The 25,631-nt window shown below is 45.4% G+C and overlaps 1 protein-coding gene across 1 annotated transcript in view; it reads left to right on the plus strand.

Moving 5' to 3' along the window:
- The first annotated feature begins 8,998 nt into the window (after nucleotides 1-8,998).
- Nucleotides 8,999-25,631, plus strand: part of LOC132384011 (spectrin beta chain, non-erythrocytic 1-like) — a 444,742-nt gene continuing 428,109 nt past the window's right edge. The window contains exon 1 of the mRNA XM_059955276.1: nucleotides 8,999-9,257. The gene's annotated coding sequence lies outside the window, so the exon portion shown is untranslated. The remainder of the gene's footprint in view (nucleotides 9,258-25,631) is intronic.

Genomic DNA, 25,631 nt, shown 5'->3' on the forward strand with positions numbered 1-25,631 from the left:
AGGTTCAATTCCCGCCGGTAAGGAGTTGGTCATGATCTCCCCGTGACCATGTGGATTTCCTCCCACAGTCCAAAGGTTGGTAGGTTAATTGATTAGACTAGGGTTAAATTGGGGGTTGCTGGGCGGTGCAGCTTGAAGGATAAAAAGGGCTTATTCTGTGCTGTATCTCAATCAATAAATAAAAAGAGACTCCGGACCAAAGACGTGGGAGAGAATGCTTTGTTACACAGGAAATAACTATGGTCTGGACTTTCTTGCCTTTAGGAGTGGTGGGAACAGGATCAGTGTTTCTGGCTTTGTTTTCTTTCGTAGGCTCACAGTAAAGTTGTCGCACAGGAGGCCACTCATCCCATCCAGTCTTTGCTGGCTGTGAGTTTGCCGATCATTCTTGCTCCATAACCCTGCATATCTCTTTCTCTGGTGTCGACGAATTTCCTTCCTAGAGCCCTGATTAATTCTGATTCCACTAGCCCTACAGGCATTGAGTTCAGGGTTGTAGCCAGTCTCCAAGTTTATTTAAAAAAAAATTCTCATGTCTCCCTCATAACTTCTGCTGAAAATTTTAAATATACTTTCCAGCTCTTAAACCATTTGTGACTTGGAACAGTTTTTCTTCATCTATCTTTTCATGTTACTTGAATCTATTCTTTTCACCTTGTGCAAAGGCTCTGTCCATTGTTCAGATATTCAGTATGGGGTTAATTATCCTACCCTTCTCTGCAGTCTCAGTTTGCCCTGAATAAGCAAGTTGCGAGATGTAAAATGGTGAAGGTCCATCTGGTTTTTCTTCAGTTTAAAAAAAAATCCCCAGGGGCCATGATAGAAAGTCAAAACAGTTCTCCTTGGTGAATTTTAAAAACAGAATTGCTCCGTTCTGAAAAGAGCCTGCTGAATGGAATTTGAAAACAGCAGTTACAGGACAATGATGTTGGTTGTTGTTTAATTTTAGCAATGGACTAAACTGTCAATATACCTGAGGGATAATGTCATGGACATCAGTTGGGTTTGACCATAGATGTTGTGTGCTAGCTCTCTAAACATGCAAGCCTGGGCAGTATTATATGTTGCCCATGTAGCAAACTCCGCCTCTCCATGCATCCGGTGAATCCCAAGGAATGAAAGATGTGGTTTGGCACTAGTGGGGTTGCAGAAATTGTTGATCAGCGTTGAACTCAACGTAAGATTGCCTTAGGGACTCGAGATCTGGATTTTCCATGGTGGGCGTAGTTTACTCCCAAAGTCTTCCTTATGTGAGTATATCTGCAAGGCAGCGGAGATTTCAGATCAAAATTTTCCTTCCAGGTGAGCTGCCAAGCACGGCTGACGAACCCCACCTGCCCAAAGTGACTGGTTTTGAGATGCCAGTAACCCGCCTTTGCCCCTTCTCCTGTCAGTAGGAACTGTTCCACTGGGCTTCAAGGTCAGGAGCTGGGCTTGGTTGTCAGAGGCTATTTGTGGTGCATGCCACTGGGACTATTAGGTAGTGGGAGCTTGTCCCCATTACCACCCTCGGCTGTAACAATCTTAAGGAACCAGCAGTACATCTGTAGAAATTTGTATTTGGTGACAGATCTCCTCCAACTCCTTGTGAAATTCAGCAGCTAATTGCATCAAAAAGAATGATCAAGGTTTTACAGACCAATGAATGAATGGATAGTGTTCCATTTACACTCTACTCACAACTTCCTATCAATATATATAGGGGGAAGTCCTGGACTACCTACGGACAGCAAAAAAAACCCATGGATACCAATAGCGATGTGATTACGGTTGCATTGACGTTATCTGTGAGGGGTTGAATGCTGTATGAAAACTCGTACGGATGTTTCATCATGTAAATGATCCCGTCCCTGGCTCTGGCCCACATTCCAGGCCCTGCTTCCAGTCACAAACCTTCCCACGTCCCTTAATCAACAACAAGATAAAATCTGCAGATGCTGGAAATCCAAGCAGTGCGCCCAGGAGCGGTCTGCACAACAACTCCATCGCTGTTGGTCTCGCCAACGAAGCAGTTAACATGAGTAATAGGAGCAGGCGTATGCCATAGAATTCAGAAGAATGAGGGGTGACCTCATTGAAATCTATCAACTGTTGAAAGGCCTCAATAGAGTGGATGTGAAGAGAATGTTTTCTATGGTGGGAGAGTCTATGACCAGAGAACAAGGCCTTTATAGAACAGATGAGGAGAAATTTCTTTAGCCAGAGAGATTAATCTGTAGAATTCGTTGCCACAGGCAGCTGTGGGGGCCAAGTCACCAGGTATATTTAACGGAGGGAGCGATTGATAGATTCTTGATTAGTCAGGGCATGAAGGGATGCAGGGAGATGGTAGGAGATTGGAGTTGAGAGGGAAATTAGATCAGCCATGATGAAATAGTGGAGCAGACTCGATGGTCTAACTCTGCTCTTACGGTCTTGTAATCCCACAAGCACAAGTGGCATCTGACCTGGGTGTGGGACCACCCCAACTCCCCGAAGAGTTCCATGGCGGAGTCTGAGGCTTTAATAACTGAGGTAATCCAGAAGGGTATTGGTTTATTGGATGGCAGGGTGGAGATGCCAAAGGAGGTGAAAGGCTCTCCTTAGTCTACAGGTCACCCTTGGGCAATGTGTAGCTCATCCCCCGCCCCCCGATCAGGGTCACATGAAGCTACGGTTAGCCAGTTCATATCACAAATCTTGATTATGCGACCACTGACATCGGGCAGACAGTCTCTGAAGAATATTGACTACGTCTGGGGTCACCCGTCTTGTAAAGTCACTGCCCAGATGAAGACAATGGCAAACCACTTCTGTAGAAGAATTTGCCAAGGACAATCAGGGTCATGGATGAGGTCATGATCGCCCACATCATACGACACGGCACGTAACAAACGAACGATTGGTCTATTATTGTAGCAAGGCACAGTGAAAAGCTTGTCTTGCATACTGTTTGTAGAGATCAGATCATTAGATCGTGCATTGAAGGGAAGGGAACAATCATAACAGAAGTTGTGAGCAGATCTACAGAGAGCAGCTTGCAAAGAGGGGTGCGCTCCAGCGCTATCTCTCATCAGCATTCTGTTTTTGCTTCCGTGTGATGCTCAATATGCATCACCAAATCGTTATTTGTTCATCCATATTGGGTCATTACACAACACATTGAGGTAGAACAAAGTAAAACAATAACAATGCAAGTAAACAATAAAATGTAAATGAAACGCAAACACGAGGAAATCTGCAGATGCTGGAAATTCAAGCAACACACACAAAATGCTGGTGGAACACAGCAGGCCAGGCAGCATCTACAGGAAGGAGTACAGTCGACGTTTTGGGCTGAGACCCTTTGTCAGGGCTAACTCCTGACAAAGGGTGTCGGCCCAAAACGTCAACTGGACTTCTTCCTATAAATGTAAAAGAAATCTTTTTTAAAAAAGCAACACATGAAACGCCAGAGGAACTCAGCAGGTCAGGCAGCATCAATGGAAAAGAGTAACGGTTGACTTTTCAAACCGAGACCCTTCTTCAGGACTTGTGGGGGGGGGGAAGGAGAGGGTAGATGTCTGAATTTAAAAAGTGGGGTGAAGGGAAAGAGGCTAGCTGGAAGGTGATAGGTGAAGCCAGGTGGGTGGGAGAGGTCGTGGGGCTGGGGAAGAAAGAATCTGATAGGAGAGTGGACAATAGGAGAAAGGAAAGGGGGAGGGGACCCGGGGGAAGTAATAGGCAGGTGAAAAGTGAAAGGTCAGAGTGGGGAATAGAGGGGGAGGGGAGCTTCCTTCACCAAAGGAGAGATCAATGTTCATATCATCAAGTTGGGGGATACCCAGATAAAATATAAGGTTTTGCTCCTCCACCCTGAAGGTGGCCTCATCCTGGTGCAAGATGCCTGGTTATCCAAGATGGTGTCAGCTCTTTGAAAGCAGCAACCCCTGATGTCATGGGTTACTTGTGGGTGTAGGGTGGGACAGCTTTTATTGATTGATGAAGCAGAGCTTTCACTCAGTCTGGTTGGAAACCACTGCTGAAGCTGTTTAGCTTTCAATGAGCAATCTATGTTGATTTGATCTTGAGCTTCAGCTCCACTTAACTGCCTGATCCCCCAAACAGACAGACTTTATTGATCCCGAGGGAAATTGGATTTCATTACAGTTGCACCAACCAAGAATAGTGTAGAGATATAGCAATATAAAACCATAAATAATTAAACAATAAGTAAATTATTCCAAGAGGAAATAAGTACAGGACCAGCGTCTGACACTCTGAGGGAGGAGTTGTAAAGTTTGATGGCCACAGGTGGGAATGACCTCCTATGATGCTCAGTTTTGCATCTCGGTGGAATGAGTCTCTGGCTAAACGTACTGCTGTGCCTAACCAGTACATTATGGAGTGGATGGGACATTATGGAGTGGCATGCAACTTGGACAGCATCCTCTTTTCAGACACCACCGTCAGAGAGTCCAGTTCCACCCCTCACAACATCACTGGCCTTGCGAATGAGTTTGTTGATTCTGTTGGTGTCTGCTACCCTCAGCCTGCTGCCCCAGCACACAACAGCAAACATGATAGCACTGGCCACCACAGACTCGTAGAACATCCTCAGCATCGTCCAGCAGATGTTAAAGGACCTCAGTCAACTCAGGAAGTAGAGATGGCTCTGACCCTTCTTGTAGACAGCCTCAGTGTTCTTTGACCAGTCCAGTTTATTGTCAATTCGTATCCCCAGGTATTTGTAATCCTCCACCATGTCCACACTAACCCCTTGGATGGAAACAGGGGTCACCGGTGCCTCAGCCCTCCTCAGGTCCACCACCAGCTCCTTAGTCTTTTTCACATTAAGCTGCAGATGATTCTGCTCACACCATGTGACAAAGTTTCCCACCGTAGCCCAGTACTCCGCCTAATCTCTCTTGCTGATGCATCCAACTATGGCAGAGTCAGAACATATAGTTACGATGGCCATAATGGCCTTAACAACCCTTAATGTCCTGTTGTCCAAACTGTGTCCCTGCTGTGAATGTACTGAATGACTCTGTCTCTACAGGTCTCTGAGTGAAGAAATTCCTCTACAGCAAGGATTCTCAACCTGGAGTCAACAGATTCTTTGCTTAATAATATTGGTCCATGGCATTTAAAAAAAAGGGAACTCCTGCTCTACAAGATATTCTTAAATGGGTGAAGCTTTATCCTGAGACAGCTCCCCGGTTTTAGACTCCTACACATTACCTGGACAAGCACCTTGCCATGCTCCGTCTGTCTCATTGGCATAATTTCTCATTCTGTTAAGCCCAGAAAGGCCTTTTCTGGTCACTTTTAGCATCACTCAAAATTACGATGTGGAAGGAGGCCAGTTGGCCCTTCACTAGTATACTGACAAGACAGGAAAAATCTAACTAACCCTGCTTCTTGCTGTGGACTCCTGTCATCCCCCACCATGAGATACATGCCCTCTTCTCATTGCTACCGTCGTGCATAGGGTCAGAAGCCTCAAGACACACATTCAGCGATTCAGGAATGACTTCTTCCCCTCTGCCATCAGGTTTCGGAATGGACAATGAATCCACGAACACCTCCTCACTACTTTTTGTAATACCACAATTTACAGTTTTTATTATTATGTACTGCTGCAGCACAACGACACATTTCATGACATATGCCAGCGATATTAAACCTGATTCTGATATCCTCTCAAGTATCTATCCATATCTCCCTTTTGATCTCCCCTGTTGAATCTGCCTCTACTGCTTTCAATAGTAGTGCATTCTTTAATCAAAGTGTTTGTTGCATAAAATATCCTTTCCTCTAGTCTCCTTTGATTATTTTCTAAACCAACTTCTGCCAAAAGGAACAGTTTCTCATTGAATACTCTATGTAGGCTGTCGATGCTTCAATGTCCTCTATCAAAGATTTTCCTCAGAGAGCTATCCTTTCAGTTGAGAAATCATTGCAGTAAGCCTCTGCAGCATTGCATCGAATGCTCGAATTTCTTTTGTTGAATAAAGATGCCATAATTGTATATTGCACTCCAAAATGGCCCTGTTTGTTAATACTTAATGCTTGTACACATTGTGATCATTATGTGCTGTGACATATGATATAGGCCATCATGGTCTTTGACTATAATTGTTCTTGGCAAATTTTTCTACAGGAGTGGTCTGCCATTGCCTTCTGGGCAGTGGCTGTACAAGACGGGTAAGCCCAGCCATTATCAATAATCTTCAGAGACTGCCTGCTGTCAGATGTCACATAACCAGGACTTGTGATATGCACCGGCTGCTCATACGACCATCCACCACCTGCTCCCACGGCTCCACGTGACCCTGATCAGGGGGCTAAGCAGGTGCTGCACCTTGTCCAAGGGAGACCTGCAGGCTAGCGGAGGGAAGGAGCGCCTTACACCTCCTTTGGTAGAGACATATCTCTGCCCTGCCACCCTTTGTACACCATACCCTCGCAAAAAAAAATCATTTGCCTTCCAAATTGCTCATTGTACCCGCATATTAATTTTCATACTTATTGTGCAAAGTCCCCAGATCTCTTTATGGTTTTGGTTTTCTTCTTTAGGTCAGTAGACCGACTGCAGGTTGAATATCTGGTCTGCGTCAGAACAATTAGTAGGGCTAATGCTTTCCATGGCTTTGTTAAACCTGAAACACTTCTGACTGTATACGCAGTGCAGAGACAGTCTTGCTTCTGTTGGACGCAGGAGATGATTGATCTTGAGATTCCCTCTGTAGATGAATAGCCCATGGGCACTTACCTGCACTCGCCACCCAACTACACCCAAGTGACAATTAACCTACTAACCTGTATGTCTTTGGACTGTGAGAGATCCCACAGTCACAGGGAGAACACACAAATTCCTTACAGACCGGATCGCTGGTGCTGTAAAGCATTACGCTAGCTGCTGTGTTACTGTGCCTACCCCGATTAAAGATTTGTTTTATTTGTTCACGTATACATTGCAATGTGTCATATGCATGAACGACCAACACAGTCCGGGATGTCCTGTGAGGCTTCCAGCGCCCGCTTACTAACCCTTACTGCAGAATCCTTACGAAAAGCGGCGGATACGGCCCAGTCGCATCGCAGGTGAAGCCCTTCCCACCACTGAGCACATCTACACGGAACAGGAAAGCAACACCCGTCATCAGGGACCCTCACCACCCAGGGCATGCTCTCTTTTCTCTGCTAAGAGGAGAAAGGTACGGGAGCCTCAGGACTCGCACCACCAGGTTCAGGAACAGTTACCACCCCTCAACCATCAGGTAGAAGGTACAGGAGCCTCGGGACTCTCACCACCAGGTTCAGGAACAGTTACCACCCCTCAACCATCAGGTAGAAGGTACAGGAGCCTCAGGACTCACATCACCAGGTTCAGGAACAGTTACTACCCCTCAACCATCAGGACGGAGGTACGGGAGCCTCAGGACTCGCACCACCAGGTTCAGGAACAGTTACCACCCCTCAACCATCAGGTAGAAGGTACAGGAGCCTCAGGACTCACACCACCAGGTTCAGGAACAGTTATCACCCCTCAACCATCAGGTAGAAGGTACAGGAGCCTCAGGACTCACACCACCAGGTTCAGGAACAGTTACCACCCCTCAACCATCAGGACGGAGGTACAGGAGCCTCAGGACTCGCACCACCAGGTTCAGGAACAGTTACCACCCCTCAACCATCAGGTAGAAGGTACAGGAGCCTCAGGACTCACACCACCAGGTTCAGGAACAGTTACCACCGCTCGACCATCAGGACGGAGGTACAGGAGCCTCAGGACTCGCACCACCAGGTTCAGGAACAGTTACTACCCCTCAACCATCAGGACGGAGGTACAGGAGCCTCAGGACTCGCACCACCAGGTTCAGGAACAGTTACTACCCCTCGACCATCAGGCTCTTGAACCAAGGGGGCTAACTTTACTTGCCCCCCCATCACTGATGTTCCCACAAACTATGGACTCACTTTAAAGGACTCTTCATCTTGCGTTCTTGATATTTATTGCTTGTTTATTTATTTGTTTGTTTGTACAGTTTGTTGTCTTCTGCACACTGGTTGAACACCCAAGTTGGTGTGCTCTTTCATTGATTCTGTTGTGGTTATGATCCCATGGATCTATTGAGTATGCCCGCAAGAAAGGAAATCTCAGGGTTGTATACGGTGACATGTTTGTACTCAGATGATAAGTTTACTTGGAACTTAAACCCCGTACGTGTTTGGCATGCGGGAGGAAACCAGAGCACCAGGAAGAAATCTATGCAGTCATGGGACAAACGTACCGACTCCACACGGTCAGCGGCAGGAGCTGGACTCCAGTCACTGGTGATTGTGGCAAGAGCCCAAGGCAACCCACCTGTTATAGGTATCAATACTCGCACGAGTCAGGGGGAGATGGGAATTTTCAAAACTATAAATATCAAATCAAATTGCAGACTGGAAAAATACACAAATCCCTCCAACCCCCCCCCCCCCACTTATGAAGAGATAGATTTCTGGCCTTTTGGGGGACCCAAGGATCATGGACTACCCATGAGAGTGGCGTCTGTGTCAAAGGATTAGATCCACTGATGGAGTGGCCTGACTGATTCCTGCTACCCCATTTCCTCTGGCAAACCGAAGGTGAACTTCGGGATTGCAAAACCGATCTTTTATTGTTGGATGCGGCTAACAATTCTGTGGGATTGGCGGGGTGGGTGCTGAGTTCACCCAATTACGTGGAAAATCGACCGACAGGAAAATGCACATTTTTTTTCTCTCTCTGAAATGTTGCAATTTTTATTTTGCTGTCGGTCGGGTTGATTTAAAATATATATATATGTTAACTTGAGCGATTTTTTTTTGTTGTTTTTTTTTTTGCAGAGGTATTAAAATTGACGTGATGTTTCTGGCCTATTTTGCAGAACGCAGTGCGTTTGCGGGAGCCCCTGGCCAGCCATGTGCTGTTGCTGCTCCGCTCCGCTCCAGTTCACTGCATTGTGTGAGCTTGTGTCTGACTGTCTGGTTCCTTCTCAGCGCCGCCTGTATTCCTCCGCATCCCAGGCAATCCAATAACATCCATCTCTGCCTGGGAAGGATCGCAGCTTGCCCACTCCAACCACACGAGCTTTTGTCATCCGTTCGGAGACCATCTAACGCTGGATTATTTCCTTTGCCAGGCTCGGGAGGGGGGAAAAGTGGGGACCTCCTGTACAACTCGCGGCATCTCTGACACAGCTATGTGGATTTAAAAACCCAAATCGCTCCAGGCTCTGTGGGAAGACTCCTTTCGGAGGATAAAGGTATGCATTAAAAGGTGCATTTGATACTGTTAGAATAGTCTCCATTCAACGTGTTGCAAATGTGTGTGTGTTGTGCTTTTTTCCCCCCCGTACGTGTGATGATGGATCGGATGCAAGGATTGCTCAGATTTGCAATCGCCCTGTAATATAAATAGATCTTGGGACTTGCATTACCAGTTTTCCGAGGTTCGGATGATGTTATTTTTTAATTTTTTTTTTGCAAAGCCCCCGCTACGAAGCCGTTCTGACTAGCAACCCAAATGTTGGCTAATGAATCTATGCGGAATATAACCATTTATTTTTTTTTAACGATTTCCTTTCAGCTTCACTGCATAATATACCGGGGGGGGGGGGAGTGGTGTAGTTTCATAGCGAATACCGAATTGCAAAATTGCTCATTAATGTCAACTGGAGCGATTGCATTTTACCGGGAGGTGAATTGCTGCGAAATTGCGTCGGTTACTTCTCGGTACTCCCGGAGTCGAGTCGCCACAGCTTTAGAGAGAGAGAAAAAATGCACTTGCCCATTTTACACAAACCTAAGGGAGCTAGCGACTTCTCCCTGTCGAGATAGAGACTACCCCCTCCCCATTACCCCGTTGGATCGCTTCCCTGATTCTGGACAATCTCTGCCCCCCTTTTTCTCCCCCCTGAGCGTGAAGCTTTTCCTTCTCGGTGGCTTTTTTATTTTAATCCCCAAAAGCCCTCGAACCCGATTGGCGTGCAGGATGGGTTGGAAAATTAATACGGAACGCTCTCCTATCAAATCGTGATTTAAAAAAAAATCACAGCACCGAAAGGGCCGATCATCCAGTCCATCTCATTCCTTTGGAGAGCAATTCCATTAACCCCATTCCGTCAATCAATCTCCTTAACTGTGATTTTTTTTCTCTCCCTTAACTTCAAATACTTAGAATTTTTTTTCTCTCCCTCTCTCATCAGTCATCTGTGTCTTGAATCACAGGCGCTCGGGGGATAAATCAGCTTTCCCAGATGTCACCGAGAGGATACTGCTCCCTCCCACCCACCCCAATCGCTTTAAATTTGTGCCCGTTGACTCTTGGCTCATTTGTGAGGGGGAAACAGTTTATCAATAGTGGAATCAGTTTCATATATGTCGTGAAATCTTTTAACTTTAGAACATAGAATAGTACAGCACAGTACAGGCCCTTCGGCCCGCAGTGTTGTGCCGACCCTTAAACCTGCCTCCCATGTAACCCCCCCCCACCTTGAATTCCTCCATATAGCTTTGCACCAGCAGTACATAATAGTGAGGAAAAGAAACTGAATTAAGTGTGTGTGTGTCTTTTTGACATCCTTTACCTCAGAGATAGAGTGAAATTAGCCCCCAGTTACTGCAGCATCTTAAATTCTGGGAGTGATCAGCAGGTTAGACACCGGGGAGCTTGTTTCCTCTGGCCAGACAGCACAAGACTGGGGGCTTACAGTCTCCAGACAAAGCAGTGGCCGGTCAGAAGCTGAAAAAAAAACTTCCCGATACAGAGAGTTGCGAGCCTGGATATCCTTTACCTCAAAGGGCTGTGGACGCTTGGTTTGGTTAAAGTCGAGATACTGCATCTGGGTTGAGAAGAAGGTGTAGAGATTGAGTGAAAGCCATTCTCTTTACCCTCATGCATCATGTTATCTTACTGTGTCCCTAAGCTGGAGAGTCCCATCTGTATTCCCTTAACTAGTCTGGTTCAATTTACATAGCATTCCAATCAGGTTGAGTATCACCGGCATATGCTGTGAGATTTGTTGTCTGTGTGGCAGCAATATAGAGAAAAAGGTATATGTGTATTAAATAGTTAAGTAATGCAAGAAAAAGGAAATAAAAAAAAAAGTGAGATGGTGTTCATGCTCCATTCAGTAATCGGATGGGAGGAGGGAAGAATATTTTTACTGAATCATCGAGTGTGTGCCTTCAGGCTCCTGTACCTCCTTCCTGACGGTAGCAGTGGGAAGAGTGCACGTTGTGGGTGACGGGACACCACCATTCCGAGGCTCCGCTACTTTTGAAGATGTCCTGGGTGCTAGTGCCCATGGGGGAGCTGGCTAAGTGCACAACTCTCTGCAGCCTATTTCGATCCTGTGCATCCCCGCCCCCCCTCTCCCCAGACTAGACGGTGATGCAACTGGTTAGAATGCTCTCCATGGTACAACAGTAGAAATCTTTGAGAGTGGTTTTGGTGACAAACCAAATGTCCTCAAACTCCCTAGTATTAGGTTTTCATTTTTCTTTAACTGATCTGGCCCAGGAGATGACTTAAGTGGAATTTGTCCCCATCACTTCCTCGCCATTAGCTGGTTTCTTTTCCCATGGAAAACCCCTTAAGTTGGTTTCCATTTGGCAGTATAGACCCGAGAATTTGTCCCAAGCATATCTTTCACAGCTTGAAATGTTAGTATGCCAGTAAGGGATGTGTCAGCCTTGGCATCTCTTCTTGAGTTCCCACTGCATTCATTCGGTTGTCCGTTAAAACAAGCAGCTCTTTTACGTTTCTGCTGCTCGAGCCCAGAATCATGTTTGACTTTTTAAAGCACTCGCAGAGTCTGTGATCATTGTTTTTCCTGGCTGATCATCAGATACGAGGGGTTTGCCGTTTCTCTAAATATGAGAGGGAACTAAAATATAAAGCCAAGTATTGATATGCCAGTCACTACTCTCACAAAACGTGAAATATTTGCAAAACAGTTTGTTTCTCCCGTGAACATTGTTACCACATCCATGAGGAATCACTCTACGGTAATTTAATTTACGAGGAGCGAGGTCTACAGAGTTAAGATAAACAGAGTATATAAGCCGTGGAGGAAGAAGAAAGCCTTTTGTTTTGAATGATAGGAAGAAAGTGAAGCTGACATACAGGTTTACAAGTTCATGAGACAGATTAACATGCACGTCCACCGAGCAGTTTCTTGCGGCAGCGTTGCTGTCCAAGGGTGAGGGAATTTATCTGCACTGTACAGGGTTTGGATGACTACTTGTGTCAACCTGATTTCTGTCTGTAAGGTAGGCTGTGGTGTTGTTTTTTTCTTTTTGAAATCTGCACTGCAGATTCACTGGGCTGATTCCTGGGATGAGGAATCAATGAGTGGAAATTAGCCCACGTTCCCTGGAACGAATTAAATTCTGGGAGTGATTAGCAGCTAGATACCAGGAGCCTGTCGCCTCTGGCTAGAGAACACAGAACTAGGGGTTTACAGTCTGAAGGACAAAGCCTTGGCCATCTAGAAGCTGAAAAAGTTCCTGATTCAGAGCATTGCGAACTTGGATATCCTTTACCTCAAATGCTTGTTTAGTTAAAGCCGAGATTGCGGCGTTTTTAAATGGAAAAGTGTATCAGAGGATGTAGAGATTGGGTGAAAGCCATTCGATCTACCTTCATCCGTTGTTATGATCGTGTGTCCCCAAGCTAGAGTATCCAATCTATATTCCCTTAATTAAGGCAAACTGGTTCAATTTACATAGAATCTGAGTCTCCGGCATATGCTGTGAAATTTGTTGTCTTTATGGCAATAGTACAATAAAAAAAAGAAAAGATGAGTTACAGTAAGTATATATTGTAATATATAAAATAATTTACTGTAATATATTAAATAGTTAAATTAAGTAATATAAAAATAAAGTAGTGGGGTAGTGTTCACGGGTTCAATGTCCATTCAGAAATCAGAAGGCAGGGGTGAAGAAGCTGTTCCTGAATCGTTGAGTGTGTGCCTTCAGGCTCCTGTACCTCCTCCCTGATGGCAGGGGGGAAGAAGCTGTTCCTGAATCGTTGAGTGTGTGTCTTCAGGCTCCTGTACCTCCTCCCTGATGGCAGAGGGGAAGAAGCTGTTCCTGAATCGTTGAGTGTGTGTCTTCAGGCTCCTGTACCTCCTCCCTGATGGCAGAGGGGAAGAAGCTGTTCCTGAATCGTTGAGAGTGTGTCTTCAGGCTCCTGTACCCCCTCCCTGATGGCAGAGGGGAAGAAGCTGTTCCTGAATCGCTGAGTGTGTGCCTTCAGGCTCCTGTACCCCCTCCCTGATGGCAGAGGGGAAGAAGCTGTTCCTGAATCGCTGAGTGTGTGCCTTCAGGCTCCTGTACCTCCCCCCCGATGGTGGAGGGGAAGAAGCTGTTCCTGAATCGCTGAGTGTGTGCCTTCAAGCTCTTATGCATTTTCCTTGAAGGTAGCAATGAGGCATGTCCTGGGTGATGGGGGTCCTTATTGATGGATGCTGCCTTCCTCAGGCACCGCTCCTTGAAGATGTCCTGGATACCACAGAGGCTCGTGCCCATGATGGAGCTGCCTGAGGTTACAACTCTGCGGCTTACTGTATTTCGATCCCGTGCGGTGGCCCCCATCCGCCTCCAGCCCCACCCCCTCCCCCCCGCCATACCAGACGGTGATCCAGCCAGTTAGAATGCTCTCCACAGTGAGTGTTTTCGGTGACATACCAAATCTCCTCAAGCTCCAAAGCCGCTGTTGTGCCTTCTTTGGAGCGTAACATCGATATGTTGGGCCCAGGTGAGATCCTCGGAGGTTTCGGATTGCAGAATCTTGTAAAAGTATGATGCATAGGAGACTATTTAGGCCATTTTATTAGCCTTGGTCAAAGAATGTTCACTTAGAGGTAGACAGTAAATGAAGGCAATTCATTAGAGATCCATGTCCTGCGATTAAATACGAATAAATCATTTGGACTTATCCCACTTTTCTTCCCGATTTAACCATATAACATATAACAATTACAGCACGGAAACAGGCCAAATCGGCCCTTCTAGTCTGTGCTGAACGCTTACTCTCACCTAGTCCCACCGACCTGCACTCAGCCCGTAACCCTCCATTCCTTTCCTGTCCATATACCTATCCAATTTTTTTTTTAACTGACAAAATCGAACCTGCCTCTACCACTTCTACTGGAAGCTCGTTCCACACAGCTACCACTCTCTGAGTAAAGAAGTTCCCCCTCGTGTTACCCCTAAACTTTTGCCCCTTAACTCTCAACTCATGTCCTCTTATTTGAATCTCCCCTACTCTCAATGGAAAAAGCATATCCACGTCAACTCTTATCTATCCCCCTCATAATTTTAAATACCTCTATCAAGTTCCCCCTCAACCATCTATGCTTCAAAGAATAAAGACTTAACTTGTTCAACCTTTCTCTGTAACTTAGGAGTTGAAACCCAGGTAACATTCCAGTAAATCTCCTCTGTACTCTCTCTATTTTGTTGACATCTTTCCTATAATTCGGTGACCAGAACTGTACACAATATTCCAATTTATGTAGTCTTAGAGATTTAACATGTTAAGTGTTTGTCCAGTGCTTTCACGGATTTCTACCTCAGGTCAAGTTTGTTGTAATTTAACTACTTTAATTACATGTATATATGTATAATATGTTTAGAAACGACTTTTCTCCAAAACATGGTGTCAAGCTCAGCAGTGTGAATAACACACAGTAACTTAGGAAAGTGAGGATAAAATCTGCAGATGAATCTCACATAAATAACACACTAAGGGCTGTTACTGAAGGCATGTTCTGGCAGGAGGATACATTAGAAAGGTATATGTACGGGTTGAGGAATGTGCAATAGAGGGACCGTATTTTCAGAGAGAATGAAGTTTATGGACAATTTAATGGTTAAAATGTAACTGGTAACGTTCACGTTACTGAGGTCGTATGATGTGCTTGAATCAGAATCAGGTTTATTATCACAAAATGGTGGTGGAACGCCGCAGGCCAGGCAGCATTAGGAAAAAGCACTGTTGATGTTCCGGGCCAAGACCCTTCGTCAGGACTAACTGAAAGGAAAGATACTAAGAGATTTGAAAGTAGGGGAGGGAGGGGGAAATGTGAAATGATAGGAGAAGACCGGAGGGGGTGGGATGAAGCTAAGAGTCGGAAAGGTGATTGGCGAAAGGGGTACAGAGCTGGAGAAGAGAAAGGATCACGGGACGGGGAGGCCTTGGGAGAAAGAAAGGGGGAGGAGAGCACCAGAGGGAGATGGAGAGCAGGCAGAGTGATGGGCAGAGAGAGAAAAAAAGGGGGAGGGGGCAAAATAAATCAGGGACAGGGTAAGAAGGGGAGGACGGGCATTAACGGAAGTTAGAGAAGTCAATGTTCATGTCATCAGGTTGGAGGCTACCCAGCTGGTATACAAGGTGTTGTTCCTCCAAACTGAGTGTGGCTTCATCTTGACGGTAGAGGAGGCCATGGATAGACATATCAGAATGGGAATGGGACGTGGAATTAAAATGTGCGGCCACTGGGAGATCCTGCGTTCTCTGGCGGACAGAGCGTAGGTGTTCAGCGAAACGGTCTCCCAGTCTGCGTTGGGTCTCACCAATGTAACGCTGAGTTATAAGGTACAGGAGCATATTGGGCTCGCACCACCAGGTTCAGGAACAGTTACTACCCCCAACCTTCAGGCTCTGGGACAGCACTCATCTATCGAGATATTCCCACAGTGAATGATCTCACTTTAAGGACTCTTTATCTTGTTATTTCATGCTCTCAGCATTTACTTATATTTGCATTTGCACCATTTGTTGTCTTCTATGCTCTTGCCCTGTCACTGATCCTGTTTACAGTTACTGTTCTATAGATTTGCTGACTGTGCCCACAGGAAAAACAATCTCAGGATTGTATGTGGTGATGTGTATGTACTCTGATAATAAATTTTACTTTGAACGTTTTTGAACTTTAATGGTTAATTTCTTAGACTAGTACATAGAACGGTGGGATGGAGCTACGTTGTTACCAAAGTCAGGTGCTCCTTCCCTCTGCTAGCCTGCAGGTCACCCTTGGACAAGGTGTAGCACCCGTTTATAATGGCCAATTAACCTGCCAACCGGTGCGTCTTCGGACTGTGGGAGGAAACTGGAGCATCTGAAGGAAACCACGTGGTCATGGGGAAAACGTGCAAACTCATTACAGGCGGTGATGGAAATTGTACCCAGGAGGCTGGTACTGTAAAGCATTGTGCTAATCACCACTGTACCGTGGGCGGGGGGTGGTTTTAGTTTCGATGTTCTTGCCGTTTGCACAGTTTGTTTTCCTGCATGGTGGGGGGGAAGTGGGAGTTGATGGTATTGTTGCCGCTTATGCGTTTTTTTTCCCCGCATGTATGGGGGGATTTGATGACGTTGCAGTTCTCTTGGTGCAATTTTCTTGTGTGGGGGGGGGGGGGTGTTAGGGTTTGATATTTCTGCGGCTTGCACAGTTTGATTTTCTGTGTGGGGTTAATGCTGCCATTCGCACAGTTTTTTTTGTGTGGGAGGGGTTGATTTGATATTTTTCTGCGTCAGTGGTTTCCTCCGTTTTGTGGCTGATCTGGAGAAGAAGAATCTCAGAGTTGTATTCTGCATTCGCACTTGGATCATAAATGAACCTGTGAACCTTTTGAAATGTTGGGTTTCCCCATGAATTAATAAATGGCCAAAAAAGCTGCAGCTGAGACCGTGACAATGCACTCTCCAGAGTAGAGCAGATGTTCTGCACGCAAGGAGGCTTTTTAATCTAAATTTACACCAGAGTCAATTAATTGACTCTGTCCAGATAATGTCAGATGATTGTAATACTGTGCCCTAGATTCTTTGGCAGACCAGTAAGAATCGAGTGTCGTGGTGTGGATGTGCGGCTGATTGATTGTGGAAGCATTTCCATGTCGGTCACTTTAGAGAAGGGCTGTTTAACCATTGGTGCACCCTAAAGAGTAGGAATTAGCAGTTCGCCAAAACTCCCATCGTCCTTTGCAAATGGGTCTTGTGTGCAGTTTTTCATTGATTCTGTTCTGTTTCCCTGTATTTACTTTGAAGATCAATCTCGGGGTTGTATGTGGTGACGTATCTATTTTGGTAATAAATTTACTTTGAAATTAAGAGTTCAACATTTCAAATACAGGGCCCCCCCCCCCCCCCCCCGTTTTTCAAATGTTGGCTTTACGACAGCTCGCTGTTATGAAAGACCTACATTGGTACCTGATTTCGCTGACCAAAGAGGATTTTCGCTTTTACGAAGAAAAAGACACCCGCTTTATACGTGTGTTTACCCCAAGAAAGACCACCATGACTGTGAAGCCTTGTGCGGCAGTTGTGTGCGCATGCGTGTACATGCGTATGTGTGTACGTGCTGATTTTTTTCCTCTAAATCGATTTCAGCTCGCTGTCTTCCCCATTTTGATAAGTGAAACTGCACCGTACATACAATATTTCTACTTTATATAGCTGTGTATTTATCATATCATTCCTGCTTTTACTATATGTTCGTGTTGTTTTAGGTTTTATGTTTTATTTGGTATAATTTGGTAGGGTATTTTTTGGGTCTGGGAACGTGCAATTTTTCCTATATAAATTAATGGAAATTGCTTCTTGGCTTTACGACATTTCGGCTTACGAATGGTTTCATAGGAACGCTCTACCTTCGGATAGTGGGGGAAGCCTGTAGTTTGAAATGGTGCTGGAGAAGCACAGCACAGCAAAAATAACTATTAAATACTTTATTAGTCGGCACTTTTTCCCTCAAATGGTCACTGCAGTCAAACTCGGTATGACCCTGGCGGTTTTGCAGTGTGATCTGAAATCTCGAAGGCGCAGGACAGGTGTGGTGCGTGGAGTACGGGCCGAATTAAGGTGGTGGGGCTCGGGAAGACCCATAATTTGAATGCAGCTGCAGGTCAAGGCCACTGACAGAACCCCAGCCACCTTGAAAAGGGGGAGAAAAAGGAGACGTTAAAGGTAGAAATTAAACTGTTTCCGCGGATGAGCTTGAAGAAGCTGCTGTCTTGCGTCATTGTAGCTCCACCTCTCAATAAGATTGAGCGAGTTCAGAGAAAATTCACAGGAATGTTGCCCGGACTTGGACCTGAGTTATAAGGAAAGATCGAATAGGCTACGTATTTAATTCCTAGAGCACAGGAGAACAAGGAGATATTTGATAAAAGGTATACAAAAATTCTGAGACGTAATGAGCTTTTTCTACAGAGATTGGATGAGGCTGGACTAGAGGTCACAGGTTAAGGATGAAAAGTGAAATATTCAAGGGAACCTGAGGAGGAAACTCATTCAGAGGGTGCCGAGTGTGGAACGAGCTCCCAGTGGAAATGCTTCGATTGCAAGACTTAAGAGAAATTTGGATTAGTACATGAATGGGAGGGGTATTTGGAGAAAGGTGTCTATGGTCCTGGCACTGCTCATTGAGACGAGGCAACTAAAGAGTTTGACATGGACTGGATTGGCCGGAGAGTCTGTTTCTGTGCTGTTATGCTCGAAGACTTTATGAGCAGTCTGTATACACAAAATACTCTGCAGATGCTGGGGTCAAAGCAACACGCACAGCAATGCTGGAGGAACTCAGCAGGTCAGGCAGCATCCGTGGAAACGAGCAGTCAACGTTTCGGGCCCGAGACCCTTCGTCAGGACTGGAGAGGGGGCAGGGGCCCTATAAAGAAGGTGGGGGGGAGGGTGAAAAACCAATCAGAGGAAAGATCAAGGGGTGGGGAAGGGGAAGCAGGGAGGGGATAGGCAGGAAAGGTGAAGAAGGAATGTAAGGGGAAAGCACTATGGGTGGTAGAAGAAGGCAGAGTCATGAGAGAGGTGATAGGCAGCTGGAAGAGGAGGCAGAGAGAAAGTGGGATGGGGGAAGGGAGAGGGAGGGAATTACCGGAAGTTGGAGAATTCAATGTCCATGCCAAGGAGCTGGAGACTACCCAGACAGTATATGAGGTGTTGCTCCTCCAACCGGAGTTCGGCCTCATCATGGCAGCAGAGGAGGCCATGTATGGGCATATCCGAATGGGAATGTGAAACAGAGTTGAAGAGGGTGGCAACCAGGAGATCCTGTCTGTTGTGGCGGACGGAGCGGAGGTGCTCGACGAAGCGATCCCCTAATCTGCGTCGGGTCTTGCCGATGTAGAGGAGGCCGCACCGGGAGCACCGGACGCAACAGATTACCACAACAGACCCACAAGTGAAGTGTTGCCTCACCTGGAAGGACTGTTTGGGACCCTGAATGGTGGTAAAAGAGGAGGTGTAGGGACAGGTGTAGCACTTGTTTGTACTTGTTGCTTTGACCACAGCATCTACAGTGTACTTTGTGTTTACTGCTGAGTTCCTCCAGTCTATATGATGGTTAGAAACTGGCAGTATCACATGTGGATGCTGCTTGTGTGTATGGGGGGGGGGGCTGGAAAGGGGGGCTTGAGGCTAATGTTTTCCTGTCATTCATTCATTTGGGGTTTTCCTTCCAATTCTGTGGATGTCTGTGGAAAGTAAGAATTTCAGGTTGTGTACTGTATACATTCTCTGATATGAAATTGAACCATTGAACTGGCATTCACCCATCTCTCTCTGCGTAGCTTTGCCTTCGTTTGGAAGTAAAGTCGATCTTCTGGTCTCCCTATTTTAGTTAACAGAGCTCTGGGCTGAATGTAGGACTAAGTGGATTTCTTTGATGTAGAATGCAGACACTGAGCTAATCCACCTCCTGAGGTGGAACCATCAAATGGCTGATTTGCTTGGGCTCAAGGTTACCTCCTTAAATTTCTCTGCCTTTCTCCTTTAGGACGCTTCAGGCTGATCTTGTCTGAGCCAGCTGTCCTCATTATCTCTTCAATGTTTGCCAGTTTGACAACTCTCCGTTCTTGACTGACTGACCGTCCATAATAGGCCCCTCCAGCCCCCCCCCCCCCCCCCCAGTTTAATCCCAACTTGGGAAATTATAATGGTCAATTAACCTACCAACCGGTACATCTTTGGGAGGAAACTGGAGCACATGGAGGAAACTCAACGTACAAACCCCTGCAGGCAGTGGCGGGAATGGAACCCGGGTCTCCTGTACTGTAAACCGTTGTGTTAACCACCGTGCTACTACGTTGCCCTGTCCTTGGAATGTTCTCCTGTGTTGTTATAATGCTATACACTGTGGCCATTTTATTAACCATATAACAACTACAGCATGGAAACAGGCCATCTCAGCCCTTCTAGTCTGTGCCGAATGCTTACTCTCACCTAGTCCCACCGACCTGCACTCAGCCCATAACCCTGCATTCCTTTCCTGTCCAAATACCTATCCAATTTTACTTTAAATGACAATATCGAACCTGCCTCTACCACTTCTACTGGAAGCTTGTTCCACACAGCTACCACTCTCTGAGTAAAGAAGTTCCCCCTCGTGTTACCCCTAAACTTTTACCCCTTAACTCTCAACTCATGTCCCCTTGTTTGAATCTCCCCTACTCTCAATGGAAAAAGCCTATCCACGTCAACTCTATCTATCCCCCTCATAATTTTAAATACCTCTGTCGTCCCCTCTCAGCCTTCTACAATTCAAAGAATAAAGACCTAACTTGTTCAACCTTTCTCTGTAACTTAGGTGCTGAAACCCAGGTAACGTTCTAGTAAATCTCCTCTGTACTCTCTCTATTTTGTTGACATCTTTCCTATAGTTCAGTGAGCAGAACTGTACACAATACTCCAAATTTGGCCTCACCAATGCCTTGTACAATTTTAACATTACATCCCAACTCCTATACTCAATGCTCTGATTTATAAAGGTCAGGTCAGATAATAATGCGGGTCCACCTGTCCATCTGCTCATTAATGCAAGTATATAATCAGCCATGTGGCAGCAACTCTCTGTGTAAAAGCATGGTTGTTTCAGACCAAACATCGGGATGTTTGACCAAGCAACTTTGACCATGGTGCCAGATGGGGTGGTCTGAGTATCTCAGAGACTGCTGATCTCCTGGGATTTTCACATGCAGAGTTTGCAGAGAATGGCGAGTGCAAAACAAAAAAAAAATCGTCCAGTGAGTGGTGGTTCGTTGGGCGAAAGTGCCTTGTTAATGAGAGGGGTCAGAGGAAAATGGCAGGATGGGTTCAAGCTGACAGGAAGGCAACAGTAACCCAATAACACTGGGTTACCACTGTGGTGTGCAGAAGAGCACCTCTGAACATACAACACATCGAGCCTTGAGGTGGAAGGGCTACAGGAGCAGAAGACTACACCGGAATCCACTCCTGTACTTTAATAAAGTGGCCACCAAGTGTAAAAAAAATGCAAGTTGTTGTTGAATTATGTGCACGCAAATACGAAGGGTGGAGGAAACGCGGGAGAGGAAAGACAACTTGGCGCCGAGCCATAGAGGCAGGTATGAGGGCCCCCAAACCACACCAGGGGCACAATAGAGAAGATGGCCAAAGACGGACAGAGAGGACCTTCATTTCCGCCCTAAATGCCAGCGATGTTAACAGACAGTAACTAAATGTGCAAATGTTATGACAGATGATCAAATCTCTTAAGTTGCTCGAAATCTTTCTGAGCTCAAAGGAACGAAACGTTTTTTGGCTTGTGGAACTCTTGACAAGATAGCTGGGCAAAGAAAGTGGAAAGTGTTCGAGTCTATTGGCCCAGTTATTTACACTAAGAACTCAGCGTAACTCCATTAAGATACTATCAGCGGGATGTAGTGAGCTTACTTCATCTACAGTTCTGCTTCCAGCAATGTCCTCTGGGTCAGACACAATGATTATGGTTATTACGAGATAGCAATAGTAAAAAGCGTGTGGTCATTCCAAAATTCAAACAAACGGAAAAGAATGTTTATTAAAGTAGTACTCAGATGCTGGATAACTGAACTGGCAGTTTGTTGCATGTGCTAACTTGACTCTTTTAAAAAAAAAGGATGTGTTTTCAGTGCCTCTCTCTGAAACATTCCTTTCTCCTATTTGTTTCTCTTCTCTCCCCCCTCCCCCCCCCAACTCACTGTCTCCTCTCCTGTGCAATTCTCTCTGGACCTTCATCTCCCTTTCTGAAGTTTGATTTTAATCTCTTCCAACTATTAATGGCTTCTTTTTTTTGCAGTAGTTTCCTGCAACATTCATTGTTGTGGTCTTCACCTCTTGACTTAGAGCTGGAAAGTCCGAAAAGTCCCAAGCCATGGTGAGTTAGCGAGTGCAGATTGTGGTGGGTGAGGGAGGGAGCAATGTTTAGTCCTGATTTCTTCCCATTTGTGATGAGCTGAACAATATTGTGTTAATATTGGGTGAGGAGCGTTTTGTCATTGCGCATGGCCATCAATACCTGAAGAGTGACGACTTGACTAAGGCACTGGAGGTTAGGGCTTAATTGTAGACAGTGTCTTCTTAATAGGATGTTAGTGGATTGAGTGCATGGATCGGTGTGATTGATGTGGCTTTGAATATTCTTATGGCCACTATATCTGGGTCTGAAGGCATCTAATTTCTTTTGATGAAAGGCATCAGCCAGTGAAGTGGATGTGGAGCAGATACATTTGGGCTCACTGTAAATGGTGATAAAATGAACAGGACTTGAGATCACAGCAACATATCCCATTAAAAATGGAATAATTTATCAAGCACATTGCAGTGAGTTATTTGTAAAGCTTACAGGGTTATTGCACAGTAACTCCCCCCCCCATGGAAAATCACCTCTACTTCCTTAGGACTTTGCGGAGGACTTTGAGGACATGACATCTAAAACTTTGACAAACTACAGATGTGTAGTGGAGACTGGCTGCAACACGGCCTGGTATGGAATCGCCAATGCCCTTGAATGGAAGATCCTACTAAAGGTTGTGGATTTGGCCCATTGAGCACATCTATGTGAAACGCTGTCGTAGGAAAGCAGCATTCATCATCTGGGATCCCCACCACCCAGGTCATGTTCTCTTCTCGCTGCTGCCATTATGTAGCAGGTGCAGGAGCCTCAGGACTTGCACCACCAGGTTCTGGAACAATTACTACCCCTCAACCATCAGGACCTTGAACAAAAGGGGACAACCACACTCACTTGCCCATCCATTGAGATGTTCCCACAATCAAATGGACTCCCTTTCAAGGGCTCTTCATCTCATGCTCCCATTTTTAAAAAAATTTTTTTTTATTAGTTTTTCAAAACATTTTACAAATTAAAAACCCCAAATCCCAATGAGGAACATTAAAACAGTGCAAAATTAAGCATACAATAACAATATGCTACAAAGGAAGAGAATTTAGCAAAAAAAAAGCACCTAAATTAAAGACAAGTAAGCTTAGTGTCCTCCCCAAGCCCCACAACACAAGAAAAAACAACAGCAACTCCAGACCAACCACAACACGATATAGAGAGTGTAAGTCAGGACAGCCAAGCTCCCAGACTGTGAATACACTCAGCAACAGAGGATAATAATGCCTTCTACCAGAAAAAAAAAGGAGCTGAAAGCAAGGGACCGAAAAGAAAAAAAAACCCTAGTCAAGAGGAAGGTTATGAAAGTACTCGATAAAAGGTCCCCAGACCTTATGGAATTTTAGATCCGAATTGAGAACTGAGTAATGAATTTTTTCAAGGTCCAAACAGGCCATGATGTCGTTAAGCCATTGAGCATGAGTGGGCGGGGCAACATCTCTCCATCTGAGGAGGATCAAGCGTCTAGCCGGGAGAGAGGCAAAGGATAATATTCGGCATTTGGTCGGACCCAGACATAAATCTGCCTCGCCCCAAAAACCGAACAGAGCAATTAAGGGGTTTGGTTCTAGGTGCTGATTCAGAATACATGGTAATGTAATGAAGACACCTTTCCAGAATTTCTCCAAGCTAGGACAGAACCAGTACATATGGATGAGAGAGGCCTCGCCCCTCTTGCATTTATCACAGAGCGGACTAACGCTGGGGTAGAATCGAGATAGTTTAGATTTAGACATATGGGCTCTATGAACAATCTTAAACTGTAAAAGGCCACAAAGAGAGGTTGAGTTAACCGATTTGAGAACTGAATCCCAGCTCTCCTCAGATAAGGAGATATTTAAATCCTGCTCCCAGGCCATTTTGATTTTATCCATGGGGGCCCGTCGTAAGGCTGCTAGTTTATCTCGGATGATTGATATTAAGCCTTTACCTAGTGGATTCATGGAAAGAAATAGGTCCATAGCATTTTTCGCAGGCATTTCAGGAAAGTTAGGAATTAGAGGAGCAATAAAGTCGGAATTGGAGATATCTGAAAAAATTAGCATTGGGCAGATTGAACTTAACAGAGAGCTGCTGAAAAGAAGCGAAGCGATTATCAATGAAAAGATCTTCAAAATGTCTAATGCCCTTCCTATACCAAACCTGGAATGCTGAATCGTATGTAGTAGGTAAAAAAAGGTGATTATGAGCAATAGGGCTGGAAACGGAAAACCCCTGGAAACCATAGTCATGCTCTCAATATTTATTGCTATTTATTTTTATTTGCTTTTGCACAGTATGTAGTCTTCCGCACGTGAGTTGAAAGCCCCAGTTGGGCGGCCGTTCATTGGTCCTGTGGAAATTACCTTTCAATAGATTTGCTGAGTTTGCCCACAGGAAAATTAATCTCAGGGTTGTATATGGTGACCTTGCTGATAAATTTACCTTGAATTTTGAACGTTGAATAGCTAATAACAATATGCAAACTTTAAAAACCTATCGGTTCAGAGTACTTAACTTCTGCATTTATCCTGTTTAATGTGGTGAGGTACCATGCAGTGATCTCAGTTTGAAAAAAGTGAGATTCATAATTTAATCTTGGGAATTGATCAAGTCAAGGAAGTGGCTTATGTTGCCAAAAATCAACAGCACCCTGCTGGAGGAACTCAGTGAATCAGGAAATGGGTGGTTGATGTTTCTTGCTGAAGCCTTTTATCTTGACCGAGAGAGTAAAGGGGAGGTAACCAGCATAAAAAGATGAGGGAAAGTTCAATGTACATGTATTATCAAAGTATTTTTGCTAGATACAACCACGAGATTCGTTACCTTATAGGCACCCAATTGAACCCGTTTATATATACTGGTAGTCCCCGAGTAATGAGCATCTGACAGACAACTCGTACTTACGAACCGAGGAAGGAGAATGCTGTCCACCATTTTTAAGTTGTTGCTGTTGACACTGTGTTGAGTGTGTAACTTTGTATTTGGCTTAAATTTCTCTTAGCAAGATTCACCCTGACCCCACTTTCCGGTCGGCTGGTGGCGCAGTGAGATTAGCGCCGGGCTCGAGAATGGAGGTTCCCGAGTTCGATCCAGTGACAGACCGCTCCCGTGTCGGTGGGTTGATGTCGTTCCAGTGACTCCTGTACCATCCGTGCCAGGTTGATGTCGAGCTCGCAACTTGACCTCGTAAAAAGACTATCAAACGCCCAATGTGCAGAGAGGAAAGAAAAAACACACCGTGCAAACAATAAAAGTAAAGCAAGTAACATTCAGAGCAGAAGTTCGTGAAAGTGAGACTACAGCCGCGAAGCCAGCAGCCGAACTCGGGAGCCCATTTTATTGCAGGCTGCAGCCTCACTTCAGCGCAGAGATGAGTAAACCTCACCGAGCAGCAAGCTGAACCGCGTCCCTCGCCTCTGTGCGTGACACCCTGGCCTTTTCGATCTGGCT

This window comes from Hypanus sabinus, chromosome 31, assembly GCF_030144855.1.
Source record: "Hypanus sabinus isolate sHypSab1 chromosome 31, sHypSab1.hap1, whole genome shotgun sequence".
Taxonomy (NCBI): Eukaryota; Metazoa; Chordata; class Chondrichthyes; order Myliobatiformes; family Dasyatidae; genus Hypanus; species Hypanus sabinus.